Source organism: Sander lucioperca, chromosome 21, assembly GCF_008315115.2.
Source record: "Sander lucioperca isolate FBNREF2018 chromosome 21, SLUC_FBN_1.2, whole genome shotgun sequence".
NCBI classification, from domain to species: domain Eukaryota; kingdom Metazoa; phylum Chordata; class Actinopteri; order Perciformes; family Percidae; genus Sander; species Sander lucioperca.
In genome coordinates, this window is record NC_050193.1 from 8,877,386 (window position 1) to 8,891,778 (window position 14,393).

Below are 14,393 nucleotides of genomic sequence, written 5' to 3' on the forward strand. Positions count from 1 at the left end.
GTCAATATTTAAATGTCAAATTTTTCCATTTTCACTACATCACTTTCACTCTACTTCTCATTGCCTGAGCATGAGAGAATAAGGAAAAGATTTATACAACTCCTGATAGTCCTCCTAGTAGCAGATTGGCACATACTGGCCCAACTAGTAATGAAGCCAGCATGACTAATAATAACAGTATAACGAACATCGAGAAAGCATCTTTTTAATCTCATAGATCTGCAGCTGTAATGACAAAACAAACAAAGACAGCAGCTTGGATACACTTTCTTTATTTCTGTTAGTAGGGTTTTACCGGCACAACAACTGTTATGGAGCTATAAATCATCATCAGAATAAACACCTTGACAGGATTGTTAACCAATACATACAAAGGCTGCCAATGTGTCCCAATAAAATGTAGTGTCAATAAAGAGTTGCATTCAAAAGTACCTTGATTACAATTGCTTCTTTGTGATTGTAATTTGGAGATGTCAAATGATAAAGTTCCAATGACTGAGTAACCCTTTAATGGAATCTTGATCATGTATGTGTTCATTTTACACAATAGGAAACTTTTGTGCTCTTCACAAGATACAGTACACTTTTGTATGTGACTGTACTGGTGTAAGTGCCGCCTTCAGTCTGTAAAAATAGAACTAAAAATGAAAAATAACATTTGATTATTTTCCATTTACTGTTCCAGCGCTTGTTGATACTGTATCCAGAATAACACAGTATATGTCACAACTGCAGTGTATGAGCAACAGTGTGAATAAACAGTGAATATCAAAAGCAGATGTATGTACAGGAAAATATTAATCCAGGTTCAATTTAGAAAAAGTCAAACAATGTGTAGATCCATTGTGGTAACTACGGTGAACGTGCATTCGTGGAGTTGACTTTCCTACCGAGCGCCTCTCCAGACGGGGTTGACTGATGTGTTCCATAATGTCTGAGCAGCAGAATACACTCCACTGTCCCGCTGAGTTTATGTCACAGCTTCTCCAAGTCCAAGCTGCTGGCGCTGGATCCTGAGAGTGAGATTGTCAGTGATGGAGCTCAAGCTGTTCGCAGCCATGCCAGGAGCAAACATCTGCTGCAGGGGATGCTGGTCCACAGTCCAAACCAGGATTTAGTATGATCCTAGAAACATAATACAGAAACTAATTATTGACTGAGGCCAAGAACCACTTGAAGCTTGAACATTGACACATTTCTCATACCCATACTAAAGAAAATTAGAGGTTTTAATCTTTTATCGCAACATTTCCTTTTAAAGGTTACAAGTAAGCGTTTAGTGAAATTACTTAAAACAACCAGAGATTCATAAAACACCCATGTGTTGAATTAATCAACACAAAGTTCTTCTCCGCTGATGCCTTAAGCAGATTTGGCTGCTTTCACAAACTTTCCACACAAAAAGGGCTTGAGGATTCAAACTGGCATAAAGATGTTGCAGATGAACCAACCAGAGCCTCATGTACACAGCTGAAATTATCACATTATGAGTGGTGGCAAAATCTAGGCCGAGTGTTTTGCTTCCAGCAGTGTGGATATGAACCACTGAGCCTCCTCACGGTGCAGCTGGAACTAGCTACTTTTCAGTCTAATACCAGACTTAAGATGCCAAACCTAGTAATGCTTCAGGCCCAAAAAAAGTCCTGATTTGAAAGAAATGTCTGATTTCAATGATTAAAGAAATAAAAATATCACTTTAATCGAGAATATAAGCAGTGATGGGAATAACAGCGTTATAAATAACAGCGTTACTAACGGCGTTACTTTTTTTCAGTAACGAGTAATCTAAATGATTACTCTTCCCATCTTAATAACGCTGTTACTGCCAAAAAATGCGGCACGTTAGTATATTTGAAGCTGTTTTTTTCATCAGACCAACTAGATCTCTGCACTGATGGGAATAATGGCGTTATAAATAACGGCGTTACTAACGGCGTTACTTTTTTTCAGTAACGAGTAATCTAAATGATTACTCTTCCCATCTTAATAATAATAATAATAATAATAATAATTGAACATGCACATGTATTTTAAGTTCCATTAAAGAGGGGTAGGTGGAGGTGGGGTCACATTTGAGCATTTAAAAATGTACTTGAAAGTAACGCAATAGTTACTTTCTGAAGTAACTAGTTACTTTCATAATTTGCAACTGAATGACTAATTTAGTTACTTTTTGGAAGAAGTAACTAGTAACTGTAACTAATTACTTTTTAAAAGTAACTTGCCCAACACTGAATATAAGTGTGTGACTAGTTGAGGAAGGAGATGAGAAAATTGTTTTATATCCGGAACAACAGTTGGATGAATATGTTACTGTCTTATGAGGGCGGTGTACAACATCTGCTTTTTTCCCTAACAACTTCAGAGCCCTCCGAGGTGAGGTAATGCAGGTAGGTGGCTTTTTGACAATCTGTGCTCTGCTTTACCTGTGCTTGTGCATACAACCTCTCACAAAATGACATTACGTTGTCTGCCCCCACGCAACATCCACTCAGCCAAAGTGGCGGGACCGGCCCTGCCTGTTCTTTGCCCGGGGAAGGAACAACGTGTCAGAGGATAAGTAGTCATCCATCAGTGTTTCTAATCTTCTTTCTGCCTGTCTGCACCTCTGAGCTGGTTTACCTGCGAGAAGTCACGTTCCACCAGCCTACAGGATGTGGCCTCACTCGCGTACTCTTTCTTCATCTTTACCTCTCTCTCCTTCCCCTGGGCCTCACACATCATCATCTCGTCTCCAGATTGCTTACTATTGCTTAACTATTGTTAACACTCTCTGCTATACCCTCATTTTTGGTTGTGTGCTTTTGCAGCTTCACCACTCAACAATCATCCTTTCACCTGATTTTCTCTATCACTCCTTTTGCCCTCTATTCTGGTTTTTCCCTTCCCACGTTTCTCGCCTATGCCTCACCTTGGAGCAGAGCCAGTAGAGCAGCATCAGCATACAGAACCAGGTCCCAACCTGCCTCTGAGTCTCAGCCTGCCCGTGTACGCCTGTCTATGCCTCGGGCCTGCGACTGAGGCTGGCCCCTATCACACTCCTTCATCAGCACATCTACAGTACCTGTCTGCTGGCACACTGCCATCCACACACACAGTTCCCCTTCATTTACCCAGAGAACCTGGTAGAAGGAGAGAAACAAAAGATAATGTGAGCCTAAAATCTATAGAAAAAGACTACTCATGTTGGGGTCAAGCATGTTTGACCTCCACTGAGAACACCCACAGCTACCCTGAGAGGCGCATGTATACAGTACCACTCATTCAGCCTGCTGGCTGCCCCGCACAAGCCCATCAACAGGTTTCTTTGAAGGCCACCGACTCTGTGGTGGGCCATCAAAGCATATCTTCATTCAATTCCACTGAAAGGATCTGAGGCTCCTGAGAGACGCCGTGTTTGAAGTGATATCTCTGTGCCACTGCATTCTTTACTGTGCTGTCATGACTTCAGTTACACAATAAAAAAAAGCAAGAACATTGGCATAAAGCCAGTGCCACCACCCTGATTGTGTCTCACATGTATGTGAACTACTGCTACCTCTGTTTGATTAGTGGATGTACCATACTCTGGTTGTTTATAGCAACTGTCAGTTCATAATACGGCTGCACTGTGTGTGATCACATATTCCACTGAATGAAGATCAAACAAACATCAACAAAAAAGACAGAGTCATCTCTACCTGTTGAATCTCATGAGATCATGTTTCCATTACTCAGCCTCTTCTGGGTGCTCACCTGAGATCATCTGAAAAAGATAAAGGATGGGGGGAAATAAAATGATTCAAAGAGGAGCTCATTCAAGAGTAAACATACAAGTCGACAAAAACTGAGAAATCAGATTTAATTTTGTCCAGCTCTGCCCAGACTTGCATGATTGCGCTGACAAATATAGATTTTTCTACAGTACAATGAGGGAGCAATCCTCTGTTTTCACAGGTTTGATGAGGTTACAGTGCGGTGATTTCCAACCTTGGAGTCGCAAAATAAATTTGAGGAATCATGACATGATTAACAGGATAGGAAAATGAAGAAAAAAAATGCTAGACAAAATTGCATAGATTTTTCCTGACATTCTTCTAATTGCACTGGATAATTTTACCTCTCCATGCCTCTAAACATTAGTCAAATAAAACAGCAGGAAAATCATTCATATGTAATGCATATGCAACCAGTGATGATGGGCCACATGTACACAGTGCTTCAGTTCATTGGGACATAATTCAAGAAGGCTACTGGTATAGGACCAGCTGTTGGCATGTAGACATACTTTAGGTTCTAAGGCAAAATTAATTTTTTTTAGATCAAAAATTATAATTATTTTTTAAACTCTTGGTCAACCAAACCTGGTTTTATAATGACCATATGACTCAAGACCTTCTCCAGTATCTTCCAGAACATTTAAAAAGCCAAACCTGGAGTAGCGACATAGATCACCCCCGCTCTGTTTTATGTAAATATACGGTTTCAGTGGAGCTCTGCAGTAGCTGGCAGTTCAGGAGAAGGGAGGCAGTCAAAGTGGCTTTTCCATTGTACCATTTTAAATTACGTGGTATTCTGGTTTTATTATATAAGGTTAACAGGTTCAGGTAGATATTGGATCAAGAAACGTCTTTTGATCACAGGTTTCTTCATACAGGCGTGTTTACGACCAAAGTTGTGCTCTCTGGACCGATGAGAGCTCTGGTCCCTCTTCATCCATTCACAGGACAAAGGTGCTCTCTGCTTCTGAGTTTCACCGTCCCAGACCGGTTACCTTGGCAACAAATGCACTGTTTCCGAGTGACACAAAGCCTGAACTTAAGAACCTCCTTTCAGGTTGAAGGCTCCAAGAGTTGAGGGGAAAACAGCAATAACAGGACGGCGGGGAGAGAAACTGAATACCGGCAAATTGCTTCCCAGAGTTTCTGGAGGACATGGTAAAATGATTCTTTCTTTCCTCTCCCTTCTAAAATACCTTTCCCTGGCACCAGGCACCATAGGTAGTTGTGTGCTGGTCCCATTTCTTTTATATCCCTTCTTATATTTCAGATTTTTTTCTAGCTATCATACTGAGCTAAGTGAGTTATCATGTAGACCAGCAGGCTGGAGCAGCATGTGACTAGGCTAAACCTGCAGATGAGGTAATGTTCAGAGGGTTGGCAAGCCAGGAGAAGGGTTGGTCAGGTCTTGATTAGCTTGGGGGTAGGGGCTCGCTCTATTGGACACCTCTTTGTGTGGTGAGATTACTACCTTATGAAATACTGCCCCTGCTGACACGCCTGATGGGATCAGAGCTTCCTGCCTGCTGCATTGCGCTGCTTATGAGCTCTCCACATACTGGAGAGAAACACACACACAACCAAGCACACACATTATAACCCTTTCAGACATGGCATGAACACTGGCAGATCATACACACAACTTGCAAGTTCCGTGCATGCTTATGTGTATAACAAGCATGCACATGGACACATCAACAAGCAGACACATGGCTGCAAACGTCACCTCCTAGGGCCTCCTCTCTTCCACTTGTGTATGTGATGACCACAACTGATGACCCCCAGATGGAAAACAACCTGCATTTATTAACGAGGCCAGATGACACACAAACACACGCTCACTTGCTTTTAATGTGGTCGTCTCCTCCGGCCACTCTCCAATGAAAATCACATGATGGACCACATCCAGCAGAGAATCTCCACCCCGAAAAAACATCAACAAACAATGTTAAAAAAAACAGAGAGGATTCCGAGGCAAAGCTTTCAGGGGATTTGATCCGAGCAGTGCTCTAAAGAGGGCTGAGGCTATAGGATGATTTCAATTATTTGATATAATTTCTGATGGTCCATTAGTTCAAAATAAAGCTCTGATTATAAGGGATGTGTAAACAGAAAGTTGCAAACAAAACCTGCATCAGAGTCTAAAGCAGAGCAGCGCTTTTTTCCAGTTGTGTAATCGACTGTTAATTAGCAGTGGTCTTACTTTCATGTAACCTTTTCCCAAATAAATCTCTAAAACCAAGAACAACTAAATAAATGCAGCATTCTGGTTTGTTCAACCGCATAGCAAACTTCCAACACCTTACTATTTCTACTGTTTAGGAGTCTGCATTAACAAACGCTCATATTTCTGCAGTGTACTTTGTGAAAGCAAATATATACTCGTAGGTGTATACACACACACTCCTGCAAACACACATGCTTGCATCCACCCACACGCACCAGTTAGGGACACTGGCACAACCTTGCGCCAGTGGTCCTTTAAACCAGTCATGTGAAACGACCCGTTCACTTTTGCAAATCAGATTACATCTCCAAGTTGAGGTGTGCAAGTACACACACACACACACACACACACACACACACACACACACACACACACACAAACACTTTAAAGCTCAGGTCCACACACACACACACACACACACACACACACAGCTTAATCAGATTTTGTCCCACAAACCTTCTCGTCTTTGTGAATGTGCGCAAACTGCGAGTATCAGCCAGGCCCGGAAATACTGGCTCAAAATGCACATATACATTTAGAGGATAGAGTCAATGTACAGCTTGTATGGAATGTAGACTGAAAAAAGAGTGTAGCTATGGCCACAGATTCCCTCAAATAAGAACAAAACAATTTCTTTGTCAAGGAAAATCATAGAGAGCTGTGATAAGCCTCCTTTCAGCAGTGCTCGACTGCTGTTTGGCAGCTCTGCTGTGGAATGAGCACATGTGGAAACATGTTTATAGTGTGTTTGGCAGGAATGCAAATGATAGATGATTAGCAAATGATTCAAGTTCTATTCAGCTTACCAAGCACTGATGTGTTAAAGCAGGCAATTCACACTAGTTTCTTCTGATTAGTGTCAAATTTCACTTACACACACACACACACACACATATACATATATATATATGTATATATATATATATATATATATATATATATATATATATACATATATATATATATATATATATATATATATATATATATACACATACATATATATATATATATATATATATATATATATATATATTTGCAATTATTCCATTCAGTGATTGCAGAAGAATAAGTACACGAATGGGTGCATAAACCCAGTAAGAATGATACAACATGGTGAGCATGCAAATATTTTCATACTGTTTGCTTCTACAGTGCTGAACACTTTTGACGTCTCTGCACATTTCAGTTTTAGTGATCGGTTATGCAACTATCAAGTTTTTTGCTTCGAGTCTTTCAATCTAAGTCACAATGTAAAAGAAGCTGGTTTGCTGGCTGCTGCAGGACTGGTCGGCTTAATTAAACCCAGACAGTTGGAGGAAGTACAAGTCTCTGTCCCTACAGGATCTACATTAAGTCTCCACTCTGCTAATCAGAAAGCCCTTCAACTATATCAGCATGTCCCTCTGGCCCAAATGACAACCAAAACTAATTTGTCTTTGCAACTTTTTAAAGGAAACTAGAATTGCTTCTCTATTAAGCCTGGAAAATCAATCACTGCTGTTTCGATGTTCATCATAATAAACAAAATCCTAAATAGATCAGCTGTGTAGCTCATTGTCTGTGCTCCTTTTGCCCTTGGTGCCATGGAGGTCAGAGGGTGGGAAGTTGTGGGTGGCAGGAAGCTGAAACAGTTGTGCCTACAATGAGGTGTCAGGACTCTGTCAGTCAGTCCAACTCAAGTTCAACTCAAGCTGGTTGATTCTCTCTTCACAGTGACATCTGAGAAGACCAGCGATGGAGACCGGCAGCGAGGGGAATGGAGGAGCAGAGGGGCCGCTCCCTGGGTTCGATTGCACTGGATGCTCAGATAAGACGACAGGAAAGGGCAGATGGGGCAGGGCAACAGGGGAAACTGGCTGGGGCTACTGTTACCTCAGGAAGATCTCACTCATCCCTCAGATCACCTGCCACACCTGTGGAGGCCAGAATCTGATTCAGTCACACAGTGCCACCAGCCAGGAGTTTGGAATTGGTTACCAGAGCCTCAGGAAACTGATACGGTAACTTCTAGAGCCACTGTGTACAAGTAAATATTGTACTGACCAGATGTGTATTATTCTTATTTGTACGTCCATGTTTGTATGTTCTGGGTCAGATTTTGTGACAGTATAGCGATTGAATGCAACACTGGCAGCTGCAAGGTAAAATCCTGTTTCTATGTACAGCTGCAGTGTCATGTGACAACAGCAATAACAAGACAAGCAGGTTTCAAGTCTTTGCAGGTTGATTTCAAACCTTAATAAAATTAGTTTGTAAATTAAATATCATATGGTTAGTCAGACAAAATGTGGGCTCTAGTAATATTGATAAATGTCATTATGTTTGACATGCTAAATAAGCATCAATCATAAAAAACAAACAAAAGAAAACTGCTGCAGTAAGTAACCGGATATGGAAATGCTGTGATGTAACTCGAGAGACATATGGTCAGTCCTACAGCACACATTCCTAACAAAAACACACACACACACACACACACACACACACCGGTAAAATAAACCACAATGTATCTTCATCTGGAGTGCATTTCCTGTCCTCTTGGTTGGCACATGTGGTATGGTTGCTGTTTGTAGCTCCCTCTCTGCACAGAAACAACTGTTTTACCACTAGAAACAAAACAGAACTGTAGGGACAAGGACCACAACCGTAGACTTCTGTTCTGAGTGTTGAAAATTTAAAGCAAAGAGATGCACTCCCCACATCTGGAAAAATCCTACATGGTGTATTGTGTTGATTTAGGGTATCGTTTTGACAAGCACAGTTCCCAGTTTTGCTTAATTCTCTCACCAAGAAGCAGAGGTGCAATCATCGGTATCATTCACTGACCTAAAAGTCACTTTTGGAAAGGAAAATTAAGAGAATAATAAAGTTACACCAAGCAGCTCTTTAATAAGACAAATTAGACAGCTCAAAAATGTGTGTGTCAAATTTTACAAGGTGAGAAGTGAGGAGACAGTTCTTCAGCAGCAACAGTGGTGATGAAACAAACAAAAACGTCACCAAATGATCTTCTATCACCTTTTTAAACCTGTAGAGGTACTAACCAGGAGGGGTCACAGGAGCTGTGAAATGTTAGTTTTAGAATGAAAGTAAACAGCCTCTCCCATGGTGGGCCTGTACCCTACACAGAGTAAGCACATGTTTCCCATTGTGGTTAAAAGGGAAGGGGATTAAAGTGTAGTGCAGCCAGAGCCACAGCCATACACCCCATGGTGGGATCACAGTACTCTCAGGTCTTTCAGTACTGCTGATGCAGCCCAGTTGGAAGTGGTTGGTGTGTAGGGAGAAGCTATGGCCAGATCTATCAGACGGACTAGTCAGGGTCGTCTAGAGCCCAAATATGAGGCCTTTCTTTGGGGCTGAGGAGGCAGGCATGTTACCATGTTGACAGAACTGCCTTACTGAGGCTGGCAGACACTCACGCAAACACAGGCTAGGTAAGGATTATGAAGAGGTGTTGAAACCAAGCGGATTTTGCTTTTCAGAGGCCCAATACTGTCCCTATGAAAAAGAGATCACCTTCAAAACTCATATTATAAACAGAAACAAAAAGAGATTTAGACTGAAAACAAAAGCAGAAAAAAAAAAATCTGGTTAATTGGTTTTGGCTGCCAAATGTGAGGTTTTCACCCCAGGGCCTCAGGGTCAAATAGGCCACATTTAGGTACCACAGGGGACAGTTAAAGCAGGAGACTGTGACTGTGCAGCCAATTAAAGGACACTTTAAAAAGGCCAATAGTGCAAGGGACATTGAGGAAGATATGCATAGTGGAGCATAACTGCACTTACCAAAAACTGCCAATTAACCAACACCCCATGAAGCTCAGCTGTGACCGCTTCAGCTGGACAGCTTCCATCTGCAGTGAGCAAAAACACCTTCTGTGCAGGGTAACAAAGGATGTAGAGGGAGGGTCACACCCTGTTTGAGGGTTTACTGAGCTTGATTCAATTCAAAAATCGGATCCAAGTCATTAAAGGACTTGACTGCTCTAAACCCTGACTGCCTAAAGACTTGCTTTGAGACTTAAAAGCCAAAACATTCAATCTCAAGTTTTGACCTGATAAAAACTATTGGCCCTCTAGAAATGACTTGTTCTCAGCATTGTAAAACTATCACCATGGGTTGGAAATAAAACTGTTCAAATGCTGCACCTTGACTAATTGCTTATTGTGACTTGCCCTGGATGTGCCATACATGACTTGAAACTTAAGTCAACTTTGCCCTAAATCATATCTTGTACACTTTGCTTCATCTGTGGGATGGGATTCACACCCAGACAAGTTTAAGTCAAGTATTCAAAAAATTCTTAACCTCAAAGCCCACACACATAAAGATGGATAATTCGATCTCTATGTCATGAATGTGTCAGTCTTGCATTGGTGTATAGTCTTCCATGTATGTTTGTGGGAGGAATTGAGGAGCAGGGGTTTTGTGCAGGGCCTAAAGTTTTGTGCAAATTTGCAGGACTTTCTCACCCACAAAAACATTGTGGGAGAAAGAGTACGGCATGTAAATGTACTTGCTTGTGTTTTGAAACTCGAAACAGATTTATGTAGTGTTAGGGATCAGCTCTTTAAAAGGTCACACTGAACAAGTTAGGTCTGCTCAGTAAACCCTGTTCCCTCTCTGATCCAGGTGACTCTCAGCCAATAGTTTCACAACACACGTAACACGTAAGCATCACTCTGACCACTTTCTCCTCCTTTATGACATCAGTAATTTCCGATTTCCAATGATGCCCCGCTGACATTCAGCATTTTTGATTAATTGGTTCCTATAGGGCTCTTTGTGTGTTTCAGTTTGAGAAAAATAAATGTCAAAACACTTTCTGGAGCCCTGATTTGGTAGATCTGAACACGCCTTCAGCCACAAGTACGGCCACAGAGCAAGATGCCCTGGCATGGGATAAAATATCAGCCACAGTAACAGAGTTTTCCTATTGACACTGATCACAACTTTACATGGGATGGAGTAAGGGGGGATATCTGTCAAACTCCCTTGATTACAAACATCTTTCAGCGACACATGTGAAATGGCACACACACTCAAACACACATTCATGCATCTATGCACAGGCCTAGAAGCACGCCATTGCATGCACATGTGTGCGTACATGTTGTCCATGCACACATTGAAAAAATGCGCAAAACTCCTCATGTAAATGCCAGTGATGGAAAGAGTGGAAAAAGGTGGGATGAGGAACACATCAAGGCTAATCCGGCCAGGGATTAGGAGCTGCAAATATCACCAATGATAAACAAATGACTAACATTCCCGGTCTGTGTGGTTACAAGCCCCAGGGCTCCAGCTAGAACCCAGCAGGGTCTGGATCCAATCCATGCTGTTCATCAGTGCGAGTAGAAGCAGCCACTTATGAAACCTCCATGACAAACACTCGGTGGACAAACCCAGAATGATGAACAGAGGAGTCCAACCAACCACTCCTCACACCTTGATTTACAGCTCAGACCTCTGAGTCCTCAGCTTGATATTCAGACCAAAATGGACATTTTGTTACCACTACATTATTCACTATGACATTGCCTTCTTGTTAGCCATATTCTGTGGGGTGACTATTTAATTTTGCCGGTTCCAATCTCCAGTGACTGACACATATACAGCTACTCCTAGTGAAATTTCCAGTCAACACTGAGGTTGAGTTAGCCAGCTTACAGTTAGCATAAATCAAGCAAGTTTGATGACATTATGTTACAGATCACATGTTGGGTTATGCAGAGGAAATGTGCTGGTTAAACAACTGTCTTGTTTTAGGACAGATGCATAATAAAATCAAAGTTGTAGCCCTAGATTTATCTGTTTGCCTCAATATGTTTCAATTTGACAAAACTTGCTAATATTATCAACTTATGTTACAAAGCAGGGAAACAGATGACTAACACCAGACTTTTTTTCAACCGATAACATTTGATACGTGAGTGCCTGGACTCGTGCTACAAAGTCCTCATGCTCAAGGGCAGAAGGAGTCAACACGAGAAAGAAAGCAGAGCAGTACACCTGTTTAGCATTATTGACAAAATATTGATTGATTGTCTAGGCGTCACCATGGATATTATTGCAGAGGAAAGATGGAGAGATAAAGTAATGGGCCATAAATTCCTTTAAGTAGTAACAGGGTTGGTTAATTAGCAGTGTGTGATGAAACTGAGATTAAAGGTAAAGCAGTGAAAGCAGGTTGTAATTTGGTCTGTGCAGTTTTCTGCTACCAGGAAATAGTGCCCAAGAGGAGAAAGGGCTTCCATTGGAAATGCAGACACAGCACATTTCCCTCCCTCACTTCTACTAGCTCTTTTGTCTTATGTGACATCAGATGAGATGCTCCAGTAAGTCTTAACTTGGGTGGATGTTTGAAGGCTTTATTCTCACTGTGTGTATACGTGTGTGTGTGTGTGTGTGTGTGTGTGTGTGTGTGTGTGTGTGTGTGTTTATGTGGGTGTGCTGAGAAGTCGAAGTATGTCTTCCCTTTGCTCTAATCCACCTATTTTGTTTCGGTCCACTGTTCAGATTCAAGGTGGAAAAGTGCCGAGACCGCAACGTTTTGCCTTCTCAGTCAGTCTGGCCCACAATGCTTTACCTGCTGAGCCCAGAGATTCACCAAGCATGAAGGACTCTGTTGCTTTAACCCTGTCCCCAAACATGTCCCTGGCCTGCACAAAAGCCATCTGGGGTGCGGCTGAGAGCTTTAGCAACAAAATAACTCTTTCAATCTGCACTCTGCATGGTTCTGACTGCAGGGCGCTGAGGTCGCCAATACCAAGAATCTCCCTGGACCTCCTCCCCCTTCTGCTCCACCCGTCTAATCCTGGCCTACATGACTGACTCCAAGTGAAAGCCCCACACGCCAGAGGTGGGAGCCAAAAGCACTGTGAGATTCAAAAAAGACCACCTGCTCATCAAACTAAATTGCACTCACGGAAGGCAATGGGGAACAGAGAGAATGAAAAGGAGGGGAGCAAGAGAAAAAAATAAGTATGAATAAAAAGAAAGACAAGTCACTGCTCTCCCTCTGTGATCTTGGCAGACAAAAGAACAAATTGCATTTCTGCGTCATGGCACCCGAGGGTCAAAATCGGCATACAGTCCCTCTCAGTACTGTTTGTGTGCGAGCATGTTGATAGCGTTTCCATCAGTTCCCACAAGAGAGCCAGAAAGGTGCACAGGCCTACCTTTCAGCCTTTCATCTTGGCTTCTTTTGTATTCTGCTACACTCTGTTGTCTCTCTCCTCTATTGGGTGGAATTGACTGTTATTATTCCAAACAGCATTATCTTTATTAATGCCACAGGTCTTAGGACTGTGCACTCCCTGGGAGTCGGGTCTGGACAGAGCTGCAACCATTCTCCCTAGATAAAAGCTCAGAGGAGAGCTGTATGCAAGCCAGACAGCACGGGCAGGCCTTCATCCTCCCTCCTCATTCTCAGAGAGAGGTATAGGCCCTACAAAGACTAAGATATGGCTTTAATCTTAGCACTTTCAGTCCGACAGAAACAATTTAACTGAGAGCAGCTCTCTAGGAGGCTATCAGAAGTCACTTCGGGTTGTTAGCCACCAGTCACAACAAAGAAATTGTATTATTAGTAACTACATTTCAATAATATCTGAAAATTGCAAAAATAAAAAATATCCATGATGAAAAAGTTTTGAAAACATGGATATTAAGGGAAAGGCTTTGGAGTCACAAACTGTTCAGGATATAAGTCATGAAACTTTATATTCTGGTGCTACGGTTTATGAGTGTGCCCTCCATTTCTACTGTGGCATATATTGTTGGTGGCTCGTATGTACTTGGAGCTGAGGCCGTTTCCAGAAGTCAGCCATGCATGACGAGTTATTTTAAAGGTGGTGTGGAGAGCTGACGTGTGGCCAGGCCAGGCCAGGGCAGCAGCTTGGGTCTCAGCTTTGTGCCTCAAGCCCCTCGCTCCAGTGGTCACACAGCATCAGCTCCCGGCCCGAGCCCGGACACTGATTCATGGGACAGGGGGATTACTATCAAACCAGCCGTGAGGACCACCCAGATAGTGGCATAGGACGACAGCCGCACAAACACACACAGGCACACATGCACGCAAATTCAAATATACTTATTCACACAAGCACTTACATGCACCTTTTTAAACCGATATCCACAGAAATCCACATACTTAAACAAATAGTGATTGAAACAAAAATCTTGCCATTTAAGAAACTTTCTGGAATTAAACAAGTGTAAAAAGCTGCACATGCCATTTGTAATGACTCTCTTAACCACTCAAGTGCAGTGGGAGGGGTTAATTTGCTGAGGCTTCCTCATTACCACAAAGCAAGGGAGCCAACTTTGCTCATCAGCATTCATATGTATCTACAGGATGTGCCTAGTTAGAAGTAATTCCTCTCAATCACGTCATACC

General features: G+C 42.1%; 1 long non-coding RNA gene across 1 annotated transcript in view; it reads right to left on the bottom strand.

Moving 5' to 3' along the window:
* Window positions 1-256: 256 nt before the first annotated feature.
* The window catches only part of LOC116059344, a 63,356-nt gene continuing 49,219 nt past the window's right edge, over window positions 257-14,393 (bottom strand). The window contains exons 3-4 of the long non-coding RNA XR_004107290.2: window positions 3,681-3,745; window positions 257-1,125 (exon numbers count right to left, since the gene is read on the bottom strand). This is a non-coding gene — a long non-coding RNA (uncharacterized LOC116059344). The remainder of the gene's footprint in view (window positions 1,126-3,680; window positions 3,746-14,393) is intronic.